This window comes from Octopus sinensis, linkage group LG18, assembly GCF_006345805.1.
Source record: "Octopus sinensis linkage group LG18, ASM634580v1, whole genome shotgun sequence".
NCBI lineage: Eukaryota > Metazoa > Mollusca > Cephalopoda > Octopoda > Octopodidae > Octopus > Octopus sinensis.
In genome coordinates this window covers 26,023,035-26,035,903 of record NC_043014.1, presented here as the reverse complement: position 1 = coordinate 26,035,903, position 12,869 = coordinate 26,023,035, and positions in this window count along the sequence as shown.

Genomic DNA, 12,869 nt, shown 5'->3' with positions numbered 1-12,869 from the left:
TGGAGTTCCACAATGTCAACATAGAGGCACTGGGCCTCCTACGTAGACTGACATATGACAACGAATACCTAGATAAACATAATCTTAGTAGTTTCTGTCCCAGTAGACGTTTAAGAGGTAGACCACCCACAATTACTTCAATGGCTAGGAAGACCCATATAGAGAGATGGAGCGGATGGACCAGAGCCATACGGAGCCCCAAAAATGTCCATCAGGTAAAAAAAAAAATGATCACAAATGCACTAGGAGCTTGTATAAGAGTTACTCTAAAAGGCCACACGTTTAAGTTTAACAACAAAATATATGCCCAAGACGAGAGGGTAGCCATCGGCGTTAGTATCGCCGGTGATGTGGCCAACCTTTTCATGGTATGGTGCGACAGAAGGCTTAAAGAACGCCTAACACAGAACTCCATACTCGGGAACATGTACTCTCGCTATGTTGATGATATCAACATCGTGGTAAAGGCACCCCCACGAGAGAGTACTCTTGAAAGAGAAATAGAAACTAATACTATGGAGAGCATCCAGCAAATAGCTAACTCCATCCACCAGAGTATTAAGGTCACGATAGACTACCCCACTAAACACCCTAACCATAGGCTACCAGTACTAGACACAGAACTCTGGCTGGAAACTGAGAATAATAAAACCCGAATCCTTCATTCGTACTATGCCAAACCTATGGCCTCCAAATACTTGATCCACCGGAACTCAGCTATCGCGGACAATGCCAAATTCAATATTTTGATGGCAGACCTCGTCAGAATAATGGGAAACGTGTCCCGCATGTGCGAGCCTACAGAGTTAAAGAGACACATACAACATTTCGTTCACCGCATGCAGTTCTCAGATTATAGCCATAAAGAAAGGATCATTGTATACAAAGAAGCCATAAAAAAATTTGATACTATCTAATGTAATGATAGAAATGGGATTTGCCCACTCTATAGGAGCAAGTCATGGAACACTATTGAAGGGACTAAGAAGAAAATAGGGAAGGCCAACTCTTGGTATGATACCCACAAATACCAGAGTGTCATGTTCGTCGACACCACCCCTAGAGGCAAACTGGCGTACCGCTTTAGAAGGGCCCTAGAGAAACGTAAGCTAAGGATTAAGGTTGTTGAAAGGCCAGGCAATCCTATCAAATCCATAATTGATAGAACCTACCCTTTTAGTAGAACCCCCTGTACGGATGGGAACTGTAATGTGTGTAGATTTAGCCCACAAACAAACTGTAAAGCCAGAAATGTAGTCTGTAGTATAAGATGTATAAAGGGACGATGCAGTAACAAGACAACGACATACGTAGGGGAAACGGCACGGAGCATAAGAGAGCGGGTAAATGGACATTGGAGAGAACTTAAGGAAGGAATGAGCTCATCGGTTCTGTACCAACACGCCGAGCAGGAACACGGGTGATCAATCAACAACATAGAAGTTAAAATCTTGTCCACACATAGAACAGACGCAACAATCAGACAACTTACGGAAGCTACACACATAATAGAAGATAAACCTAGCCTGAATAGGAACTGGAATGGAACACTAACACACACAGCCTTCGTGTTTGGCGTCAAAGTGTTGGTCGAGGGCCAACCTAGCCGCCAACACGTCGGTTGCGATGCCTGTCTCAAGAGCCTCGTTTAGTTTTCTAACTAAATCCCGCTCTCTTTTCCTACGTTCTACAGCTAGAGCCTTACTAAACCTAATCGACTCTGCTCTAATTGCTCCCTTGAGGGCAAACCACCAGTTGTTGATGATTGCCCCCGTGAGCGCACATTTAACTAATAAACTAATCCGGTCTCTGTAGGCTTTGCACGCCGTTAACGACGCGTTCAGCTTCCAGTAGCCGGGTCCCTGTCTATGTAGCCTATCTAAGTCGACCGTACAGATCACGAATTTGTGGTCCGTGTAGTCGACTAGGTGGAATTGTGGACACCCTATGCTATCCTTATCCGCTGGCCTACAGAACATACTGTCTAAGTACGATCTAGACGACCCGATGCGATTAGTCCAAGTCTACATTGGCACATTCAGGTTGTCTATTCGAAACCTGTCGGACAGCTGAAAGCGCCTGAGCAGGTTGGCGGGGCTCTTGCACCCCCCTCTCCTATTAGAAGCTCCCGTGCCCACCCGATCGGAACGTTCGTCTAAGATAGTATTCCAATCCCCAACTAGCACTAGTGTGCGTGACATTCCTAAGAAAACTTCCAGACGCTTGAAATAATCGGACTGCCCTGCTCCTGTCGGAGCGTAGGCAGCCAGCAGTCTGAAAGCACCGCATCACTACCGTCTACGTCGAGGACCACCAACTTACCTTCTGGATCCAGGAAGACTGTCCTTATTTTCAAATCCAGGCCCTTCCGAAACAACACCGCAGTACCACCACCGCCCGCTCACGGCCGACACGGAGATAGAAAGATCTCGTATCCGCCGAAAAGGGCCACGAGTTCCTGCGGGTTGGAGAGCCTGGTTTCACTAATGGCTGCTACATCCACGCTGTGAGACCTCAGGTCGTTTAACAGGTGGCCCTGTTTCCAAGGTGACCCGAGGCCTCTCACATTTAAGCAACCTATTCTGAGTTTAGCCATGTTTTTCTTAAAGGTTTAGAATGAGAAAAAGGCTCTACTTACTGTTGTTGTTTGGTCGGGTGGCTCCCTTGTGCTTTTTCACGGGTGTTTCCACCAAGTTTTTATATAGTTTTTGGGAGAAATTTCTCCCTAGCGACCCGACATCGTTAGGGAATTTCTCCTTGATTTCACTGTATATCGTTTTGTTGATTTAATAATAATAATAATAATAATAATAATAATAATAATAATAATAATAATAAGTAGGTGTAAACACATAAACAAAATAAAGAAAAACAAAAACTAAAAGCAAAAAAACAAACAAATTACATGAACGTATATAAACAGGAGATACAAATATTACAGGCGCTTCCCCCCCCCCCACACACACACACTAACTAAACATAGACACACATATAGGTATACGCATGCGCAAATGAAGACACATACAATAGGAATACAAAATACAAAATGACTGACCGTTAGTAAGGAGAGACACACAAATAAGAAAGAAGAAAGCAAAGGATGCGGTCACAAGAGGGTGACGAAAGAACTCTAGCCGAAATAAGATTAAGATTAATGTAAAAAATGGAATAACGCTGAAGCAAAGTCACACCAAGTATATAGTGTGTGTGTTTTTATTGGCTAAACTGGCAAAATGACCATTCCTAAATACAACAATATCTGTTTCAACACACGATTTCACATCAAAAATCTTGCAAAACAAATATATAAACGTAATTGTTAATATCGTTATGACTTGATTTCATGTCCTGATTAATTGAGGTAGAATTAATATCAATAGGGTTAATATAGGTAATTTTTTTCTGTATAGCCTGCTTCAAGTAAGGCAGAGTTATAAAATTCAGCTTTATCGTTGAAGATATCAACATTAGCAGACAATCTAGAAAGTCTAAGTTATCGTTTAGAGAAACTGAAGTGATGTCTAGTTCACGCTGGATATGAAACCAATTTTTTTTTCTGTAGCTGCCGGTCAAGTAGTGTGGAGCGACTGACCTCCCTTGTTCGAAGGTTATATGGATACAGTTTGTGTATCAAATAGCTAACTTAAGGCGATGGCCTCATGGAGCTAATAAGCGGACAGCTTTATTCTTATTTTTATAAGAATGCCATATTAGTATGGCGATAACTATTATTTTCCGGGAACGCTGCCGCTGTTCTCTTTTAGAGAGACTTAGTAATTTTAATATTTCTATTATTGAAAACAAGTGGATGTATTCCACCGAAACTAGGTAAATAAAACCATCGAACAGAGATTGTCGGAAGCGACACCTACTGGCTGGCTACGCTGCATTGAAAAGGGGCAATACCCCGAAACGCGTCTGTAGCTGCCGGTCAAGTAGTGTGGAGCGACTGACCTCCCTTGTTCGAAGGTTATATGGATACAGTTTGTGTATCAAATAGCTAACTTAAGGCGATGGCCTCATGGAGCTAATAAGCGGACAGCTTTATTCTTATTTTTATAAGAATGCCATATTAGTATGGCGATAACTATTATATATATATATATATATATATATATATATATATATATATATATATATATATCAGGCGGCATTGTCAGTCCAGTGACTGGACCCAAATCCCTATGGTCGTACCAACTGAACTCCTTAACAGTACACCCATCCATGCACTTTAAATTTGTGCTTATTACCCCTCGGTATCCCAAGTAGTCACGTACAACATAGGTTGAACGCTGCTTAATTTCGGTCATCAGACCAGAAACGATATTTTTTCGTGGGTACATGCATACACACAATAATATGTTTACCCACATATGTGTGTGTGCGTGTGTGTGTGATGGCTTAGTAGATTGTAACAAATAATGAATTTAGTATGTTAAGGATGATAAGTATTTCTGTTGTTGACATCTATTTGAAATTTTAGATTCTGTAACTGGATACAATTTTAAAATAGATATTCTCTTTTCGGTGACGATTTGATATCCAAAAAATATGTTAACCATTTCACCAATTTAACTTTTTGCGAATGAAAATAAGACAATGTGCGTGTAACGGCGCCAGGAAAATTAATTCTCCAAGTATCTAGTTTTGCTTGGTTGCAGATCAAATAGCTGCTTTGTCATTCATGAATGGTCTGTATTTACATTATCTGACCCAGATGTCAAATACATTTCCTATTTCTTTGTGGTCTTCTGTAATTTTTACTTCTCAACTCCCAACAAACACGTGTCTGTGTTAGTACGTAGGTGTTTGTGATAGAGATATATACATGTATATTTCTAGACGGAAGGTTCACCGTCGCTGTTAACGTTCAGCATTTAGTTGTCCACCTACACGAGTTTCTCATCGTGAAATCAGAAAAAGCACATTATCATCATATTATTATATAGGAGCACTCCGTCGGTTACGACGATGAGGGTCCCAGCTGATACGATCAACGGAACAGCTTGCTCGTGGAATTAACGTGCAAGTGACTGAGCACTCCACTGACACGTGTCCCTTAACGTAGTTCTCGGGGATATTCAGCGTGACACAGAGAGTGACAAGGCCGGCCCTTTGAAATACAGGTACAACAGAAACAGGAAGTAAGAGTGAGAGAAAGTTGTGGTGAAAGAGTACAGCAGGGATCACCACCATCCCTGCCGGAGCCTCGTGGACATTTAGGTGTTTTCGCTCAATAAACACTCACAACGCCCGATCTGGGAATCGAAACCGCGATCCTTTGACCGCGAGTCCGCTGCCCTAACCACTGGGCCATTGCGCCTCCACCATCATATTATTACACACATACACACATACATTCTTTGTCCATAGTCTTTTTGTCCATAATGTTTCTTCTTAATATAAACCTTTGTGATTAATAAAGAAATCATTGTTGTTGTTGTTGTTGTTGTTGCTGCTGCTGTTGTTGTTGTTGTTGCTGCTGCTGTTGTTGTTATTATTATTATTATCATGTGATTTCACTGCACTATCGAGCGCAATTCTGGGTGCCTTGAGTATGTACTGTGGTGTGTTTTGATGCTCTTATTTTCACTGTAGTGAAAGTGGTTTACGTAGGATGTGAGCGGTGCCTAGCAGTGCAATTTTCTGTATGTTATATGTGTTTGTAAGTCCTGATGTTTTTGTTATGTATTTGTCTGAATATTTTTTTATCATACCTAATGCGCCTACTATGATAGGGATTGTTTCCGTTTTTAGATTCCACATTCGAGTTACCTCTATTTCCAGGTCTTTGTATTTTGAAAGTTTCTCCATTTCTTTTAGAGAAACGTTGTCATCTGATTGATACATCAATCAGAAAGCATTTGTTTTCTTCATGATTTCTGACAACTATATCTGGCCTGCTGGCCTTACTTTCCCTATCTGTGTGTATTGGCATATCCCAGAGTATGGTTGCTTTCTCGTTTTCTGTGACCTTTTCTGGTGTGTGCTTATACCATCTTTTTTCTGTTGTTATTCTATAATGTTGGCATAGCTTCCAATGTATGTAGGTCCCAGCTCTGCCGTGTCTGTGAATATATTCCTTCTTAGCCAGAACTGGACAGCCAGAGATAATATGATTTATTGTTTCTTATCCATCTCCACATATTCTGCAGTTACTTGTTATATTTCTTTTCATTATATGTTTTTGGAAATTTCTGGTGGGGAGGCTTTGGTCTAGTGCAGCAATTAAAAATCCCTCCGTCTCTGCTTTGTCCTGAACTTCTCAACCAGTGCTGGGATTTTTCTTTGTCTATTTGCTTTGCATTTAACTTAGTCCAGTATTTGCCAGTTCCAGTTTTAGTTTGGATTTCATTTGTTTTATAGCCTTTATTGTTTCTTCTTCTTCTTCTTCTTCTTCTTCTTCTTCTTCTTCTTCTTCTTCTTCTTCTTCTTCTTCTTCTTCTTCTTCTTCTTCTTCTTCTTCTTCTTCTTCTTCTTCTTCTTCATATTTGTTAGGTAGTATGAGTTCTTGTATTTGTCAGCTTCCTTAAATACTGGGAACAGTTTTTAGTTTTGCTCGTCTTTTGCCGCTATTTGTATGAGCTTTCCTCGCTTCTGAAGTAGATATTTTTGCAGTCCTATGGTGGTTACTTTATAATAGTTTTCCAGCTGTATAAGGCCTCTACCACCTTCTATACGTTGTATATATAATCTTTCTATGTCAGATTTTGGGTGATGCATCCTAGATCCTGTCATTATTTTTCTTGTTTTCCAATCTATTTTGGTTAGTTTATTTAGTGTCCAGTTAAGGATATTGTAGCTGTAACTTATAACCGGGACGGCTAAACTGTTAATACCTATTATCTTGTTTTTAGCATTGAGCTCTGTTTTTAGTATTGATCTCACTCGTCTATAGTATTCTTTCTTTATTTTCTCTTTCATTTGTGTGTGTTGTATTTTATCTAGTTCATGGATTCCTAAATATTTGTGAGTTTGGCTTTGGTCTAATTCTCTTATTTCATTGGATTTATCTAGTGTGATGTTGCTACTCTTAACTAGTTTCCCTCTTTTCAGGGTTACTTTGGCACATTTTTCTAATCCATATTTCAAATTTATTTCTTTGGTAAATCCATGAACTGTCTGTAGTAGTGTTTCCAGCTGTTTGCCATTTGTAGCGTATAGTTTTAGGTCATCCATATATAAAAGTTGGCCGATCATTTTTGCCGTAACATTTGTATCCGAATCCAGTTCTATTTAGCATATCAGATAGAGGTGTCAGTGCCAATCAGAAAAGGAGTGGAGAGAGCGTGACTCCCTGGAATATTTCTCTTCTAATGGGGATGGCTTTGGTTTTCACGACTCTTTTGTTTGGAGCTGTAGCACTGTCTGCCATTTATTCATAGAGTGTCTTATGTTTTATTCATGGAGTGTCTTATGTTTTATTCATGGAGTGTCTTATGTTTTATTCATGGAGTGTCTTATGTTTTATTCATGGAGTGTCTTATGTTTTATTCATGGAGTGGCTTATGTTTTATTCATGGAGTGTCTTATGTTTTATTCATGGAGTGTCTTATGTTTTATTCATGGAGTGTCTTATGTTTTATTCATGGAGTGTCTTATGTTTTATTCATGGAGTGGCTTATGTTTTATTCATGGAGTGTCTTATGTTTATTATTAATATTATTATTATTATTATTATTATTATTATCATTATCATTATTATTATTATTATTATTATTATTATTATTATTATTATTATTATTATTATTATTATTATTATTATCTCTCTCTATATAAACGGCAAACTGTCTGTGTGCGTGTCCTTTTTACAAATCCACAATTTTTCAGTTAGAGGGCTCACACTTTCTATGCTCATTCAAAACCGTCCAAGGGTGGTCGTGCACATCTTTACATTTCCCCAGTCACCCCGCAAAGCCATTAAAAAATCAATAGAAGTGACTTTTTGTGAATTTTTTATCCAAAACCCAATCAAAATGCCCAAAACTTGATACGCCAATTGAATGCCAGCTAGCTGTATGGGATTGGTCGGAGATTTGGACAATACTAGCGTGTAAGTGTGCACGCACGCAGCTGTATGCATGCACTAACATTATGACCCGGCAACGCCGGGTCATAGTGCTAGTTATTATTATTATCATTATTATCATCCTTATTATTATTATTATTATTATTATTATTATTATTATTATTGAGTGAGCGAGCAGAGCATGCCATCAAAGTGACACTGGGGTAAAATATACGAAGCCCAGTATACCCATCATGACTACCCGTCTGATAAGGGTACACCAGGCACATGCATCACAACCATATGTGCGCCACATGGTGATCTCATATCAAGATAAACAGCACATGACCTTGCAGGTGGGGCCCAGTTAGAATTTTCTTCAGATCGAGTAACCCATCCCGCTCAAAAGGTCCCTGAATAAGGGTTGTTTAAGGACGTTGAACGAAACACCCATGTTTCCAGAGGTGAATTATTCAAACCCCAAAGAATCCTTCTCAACACATGGCTATGATGCTCCCCCACTACTTCTGCTCGTGATCAGAGATGCACATATCGTCAGCCACTAAGGGACATGCTCAACTGGTTAAGGTCAAACAACTGACAAGCAAATCTGTGGTATTGAGCAGAATATTTGCTGTAGCCCATCTTTTATACCAAGACAAAACAATGTACATGATACCACTTCCAATCTTATTATTATATTATTATTATATTATTATTATTAATTATTATTATTATTATTATTATTATTATTATTATTTATTATTATTATTATTATATTATTATTATCTCTCTCTATATAAACGGCAAACTGTCTGTGTGCGTGTCCTTTTTACAAATCCACAATTTTTCAGTTAGAGGGCTCACACTTTCTATGCTCATTCAAAACCGTCCAAGGGTGGTCGTGCACATCTTTACATTTCCCCAGTCACCCCGCAAAGCCATTAAAAAATCAATAGAAGTGACTTTTTGTGAATTTTTTATCCAAAACCCAATCAAAATGCCCAAAACTTGATACGCCAATTGAATGCCAGCTAGCTGTATGGGATTGGTCGGAGATTTGGACAATACTAGCGTGTAAGTGTGCACGCACGCAGCTGTATGCATGCACTAACATTATGACCCGGCAACGCCGGGTCATAGTGCTAGTTATTATTATTATCATTATTATCATCCTTATTATTATTATTATTATTATTATTATTATTATTATTATTGAGTGAGCGAGCAGAGCATGCCATCAAAGTGACACTGGGGTAAAATATACGAAGCCCAGTATACCCATCATGACTACCCGTCTGATAAGGGTACACCAGGCACATGCATCACAACCATATGTGCGCCACATGGTGATCTCATATCAAGATAAACAGCACATGACCTTGCAGGTGGGGCCCAGTTAGAATTTTCTTCAGATCGAGTAACCCATCCCGCTCAAAAGGTCCCTGAATAAGGGTTGTTTAAGGACGTTGAACGAAACACCCATGTTTCCAGAGGTGAATTATTCAAACCCCAAAGAATCCTTCTCAACACATGGCTATGATGCTCCCCCACTACTTCTGCTCGTGATCAGAGATGCACATATCGTCAGCCACTAAGGGACATGCTCAACTGGTTAAGGTCAAACAACTGACAAGCAAATCTGTGGTATTGAGCAGAATATTTGCTGTAGCCCATCTTTTATACCAAGACAAAACAATGTACATGATACCACTTCCAATCTTATTATTATTATTATTATTATTATTATTATTATTATTATTATTATTATTATTATTATTATTATTATTATTATTATTATATTATTATTATCATATGAAAACTCACAGCTTATTTTGCTGGGTATGATAGGAACTGTCAGCTGTCCGTAGCCAGCAGACTAAGGTGACACATTTTTACTGGTCATGCTTCAAGACCTCTGCGAAGAGTTCTTGCAGTTCCAAGGAATACTGATGTTTGTAAGTGTTCTAACGATCTTGCAACCATCTTTTTTGACCATGTTGGTAGTTGAGAGCTGATATTTCCAAGTGCACCAAATGCTATTGGTATCACGTCTACTCTCTTCCTTGACCACAACCTTCGTATTTCTATTATTATTATATTATTATTATTATTATTATTATTATTATTATTATTATTATTATTATTATTATTATGCACGCAACAGTTTAGACTGTTGGAAAATAAAAGTTACTAACAGCGAGCTACAAGTAACCTTAGATACCAAGAATGCTCCTAAGTGTCTTCGCTGTCCCTAATAACACTGTTTTCTGCAGCTGTACTAAACCAGCTTTTACGCCTATTTTCTCTGTCCATCTGTTTAAATCTTTAGGGATAGTTCCCAATGCACCTATAACTACTGGGATATATTTTACCCGCACTTTCAATAGTCTCTGTAATGCAATGGCTAGGTTCTGTAACTTTATTATGTTTTTCATCATTGCGACTGTAAAGCATAACCATGTCTCAGTACTAGTATTTGCTGGAACTTTGTTTGGGAATCTACCGCGCAACGCATTTTGTTTCCGGTTTTTAACTTCACTTAGATTTTTAGCTTCTCTATGTGTTATTGTGACTCTAGCATCTTTTAATAAACTTTCTTCACTATTACTTATATAGGAGTCTATATCTGTTGTAGCTAACTCCACACAGTCTTCTACCACCTTCCTTTCTAGGTAAGTTTAATCTTGCTACTCCTGCTCTTGGGTGTAGTCCTCCATTCATATTGAATTCCTTCCTAGTTCTTGTGTTGTAGTTGTTATTATTATTATTATTATTATTATTATTATTATTATTATTATTATTATTTTAATATAAATATATATGTACCTATTTGACACACGTGGCACTTTTAATTCAGTCTTCTCTCCACTTCTCATGATCTTCCTTAATGGGTCCTCCCGAATTTATCCCCAGACTCTGCACTAATCATTATACGTCATGCTTTTAGAATATTCCTGCTTGTTTACGTGTTTTCACTGCCCCTGTCGATTTCCAGTTGTACCACAACAAAATAGAGGCACGCATTTTGTCCGCCACTCTGAAAATTTCACCAGTCCGCCGACTTTTTCATTAATTTGCTGACAAACGTTAAGCATGAAGCTTCCCAACATACACTACGTCAGAAATTAATTAGCACCCTTGATTTGCTCTTCACTCAAGGTATGTGCTGTCACCTAGTGGCCATATCTCGAACTATTGCTTTGTTGCGAGTTCACTGTTGCGCAGAACGATGACGTAACTTTGTTTGCAGAGCGGTTTGAGAGTATACAGCCTAATGATGTTGACATAGCAGTGCAACAACAACTCGGAGTGCGGATGCAGACAAATCTTCCTTTGTTTAATAGATATAGGTAGCGCCTCGCAAGGACCTAAATCACACCGTACTAAGTTTTCTCATCGCGTAAGACGTTTTGAACAGCTCGTAGGTTAATTGATTTGTGTATTTGCAAGATTTTTTTTCCTCACAAATTCTCCTACACTCTGCTTCCGGTTCACAAAACTTTCTGTTATACATCAAATAAGGTGAGAAATTCTGCTTTCTTTCTTTTTTGTTTAATGAATAATAACTCATAGCAGTTTTGTTATAGCATAACATTATTCAAATGAATAGTTTTAATGAAAATAACTGGTTTTTATCGTTCATTCCTAGATGGGCCCAAGACCTCGCATGACCTTGGAGAGACGGTACGAGGCTCTCTCGTGGCGTGGGAAGTTGTCGGAGGCTGCAATAGCCAGAAAACTTGGTGTAGCCAGGCGCACAATTCAGTGATTATTTAAGAAATACGAGGAAACCGGATCAGCAGCTGACAAAAAGGGTAGGGGACGAAAGAGGCTGACAACCCAGCGGGAGGACCGGAAGTCACTGAACAACCGAAGGGCAACGAGCCGGCAACTGGCGGAGGAGATGCAAAAGGTGACAGGGAAGCAGTTGTCTACAACCACCGTCAAGACCAGATTACTGGAAGCTGGTCTAAAATCCCGTAGGGCCGCCCGTAAGCCGCTCCTTACAGCCCAAAACCGGAAGAGGCGGCTGCTCTGGGCCCGTGCCCACAAGACATGGACCGTGCAGCAGTAGTGGACAGTGATGTTCACTGACGAGTCGCGATTCAGTCTCGTCAGTGACAAGCCTGTCCATATGCGACGCCGCAGGAGTGAGCGCTTCAATAAAGACTGCATTGCTCCCACCATGAAGCATGGTGGGGGTGGTCTGATGTTGTGGGGGTGTTCAGCTACAGTGGTGTTGGGCGGCTCTATGCCGTCGAAGGCAACATCAACGCAGCAAAGTACGTTGAGATAGTACGGAATGCTGCCCTACCCTCTGCGGGATACCTCTTTGGTGGCGAGGAGTACGTGTTCCAGCAGGACAACGCGCCTCCCCACACAGCCAAGCTCACAACCGGTTTCTTCAAGGACCATGGGGTGACGGTCATGGACTGGCTTGGCCAGTCACCTGACCTGAACCCTATTGAGAACCTCTGGAGTCGATTGGGTAGGGATTTGAATGTGCAGCAATACAGGAACTGACATGAGCTGTTTGGGGCACTTCTTGCTGCATAGAGGGCCATCTCTGCACAGTATATGCAGGCACTCATAGACAGTATGCCGGCCCGCGTAGCAGCTGTCATTGCTGCCAAAGGAGGAGCAACAAGATATTGACTAAATTTCACGATTAATAACAATTATGTGGTATGCTGAGATATGTTTTAATAAATTTTTGATTAAAAACGAGTTCGTTTCTGATAATAAGTTAATTAAATTAAGAAAATGTAAGAAAATGTAGAAATTTGAGAAGTGCTAATTAATTTCTGACGCAAGTGTAAGTTACTACTAAGATCACCACAACATGAAACACCTGAAA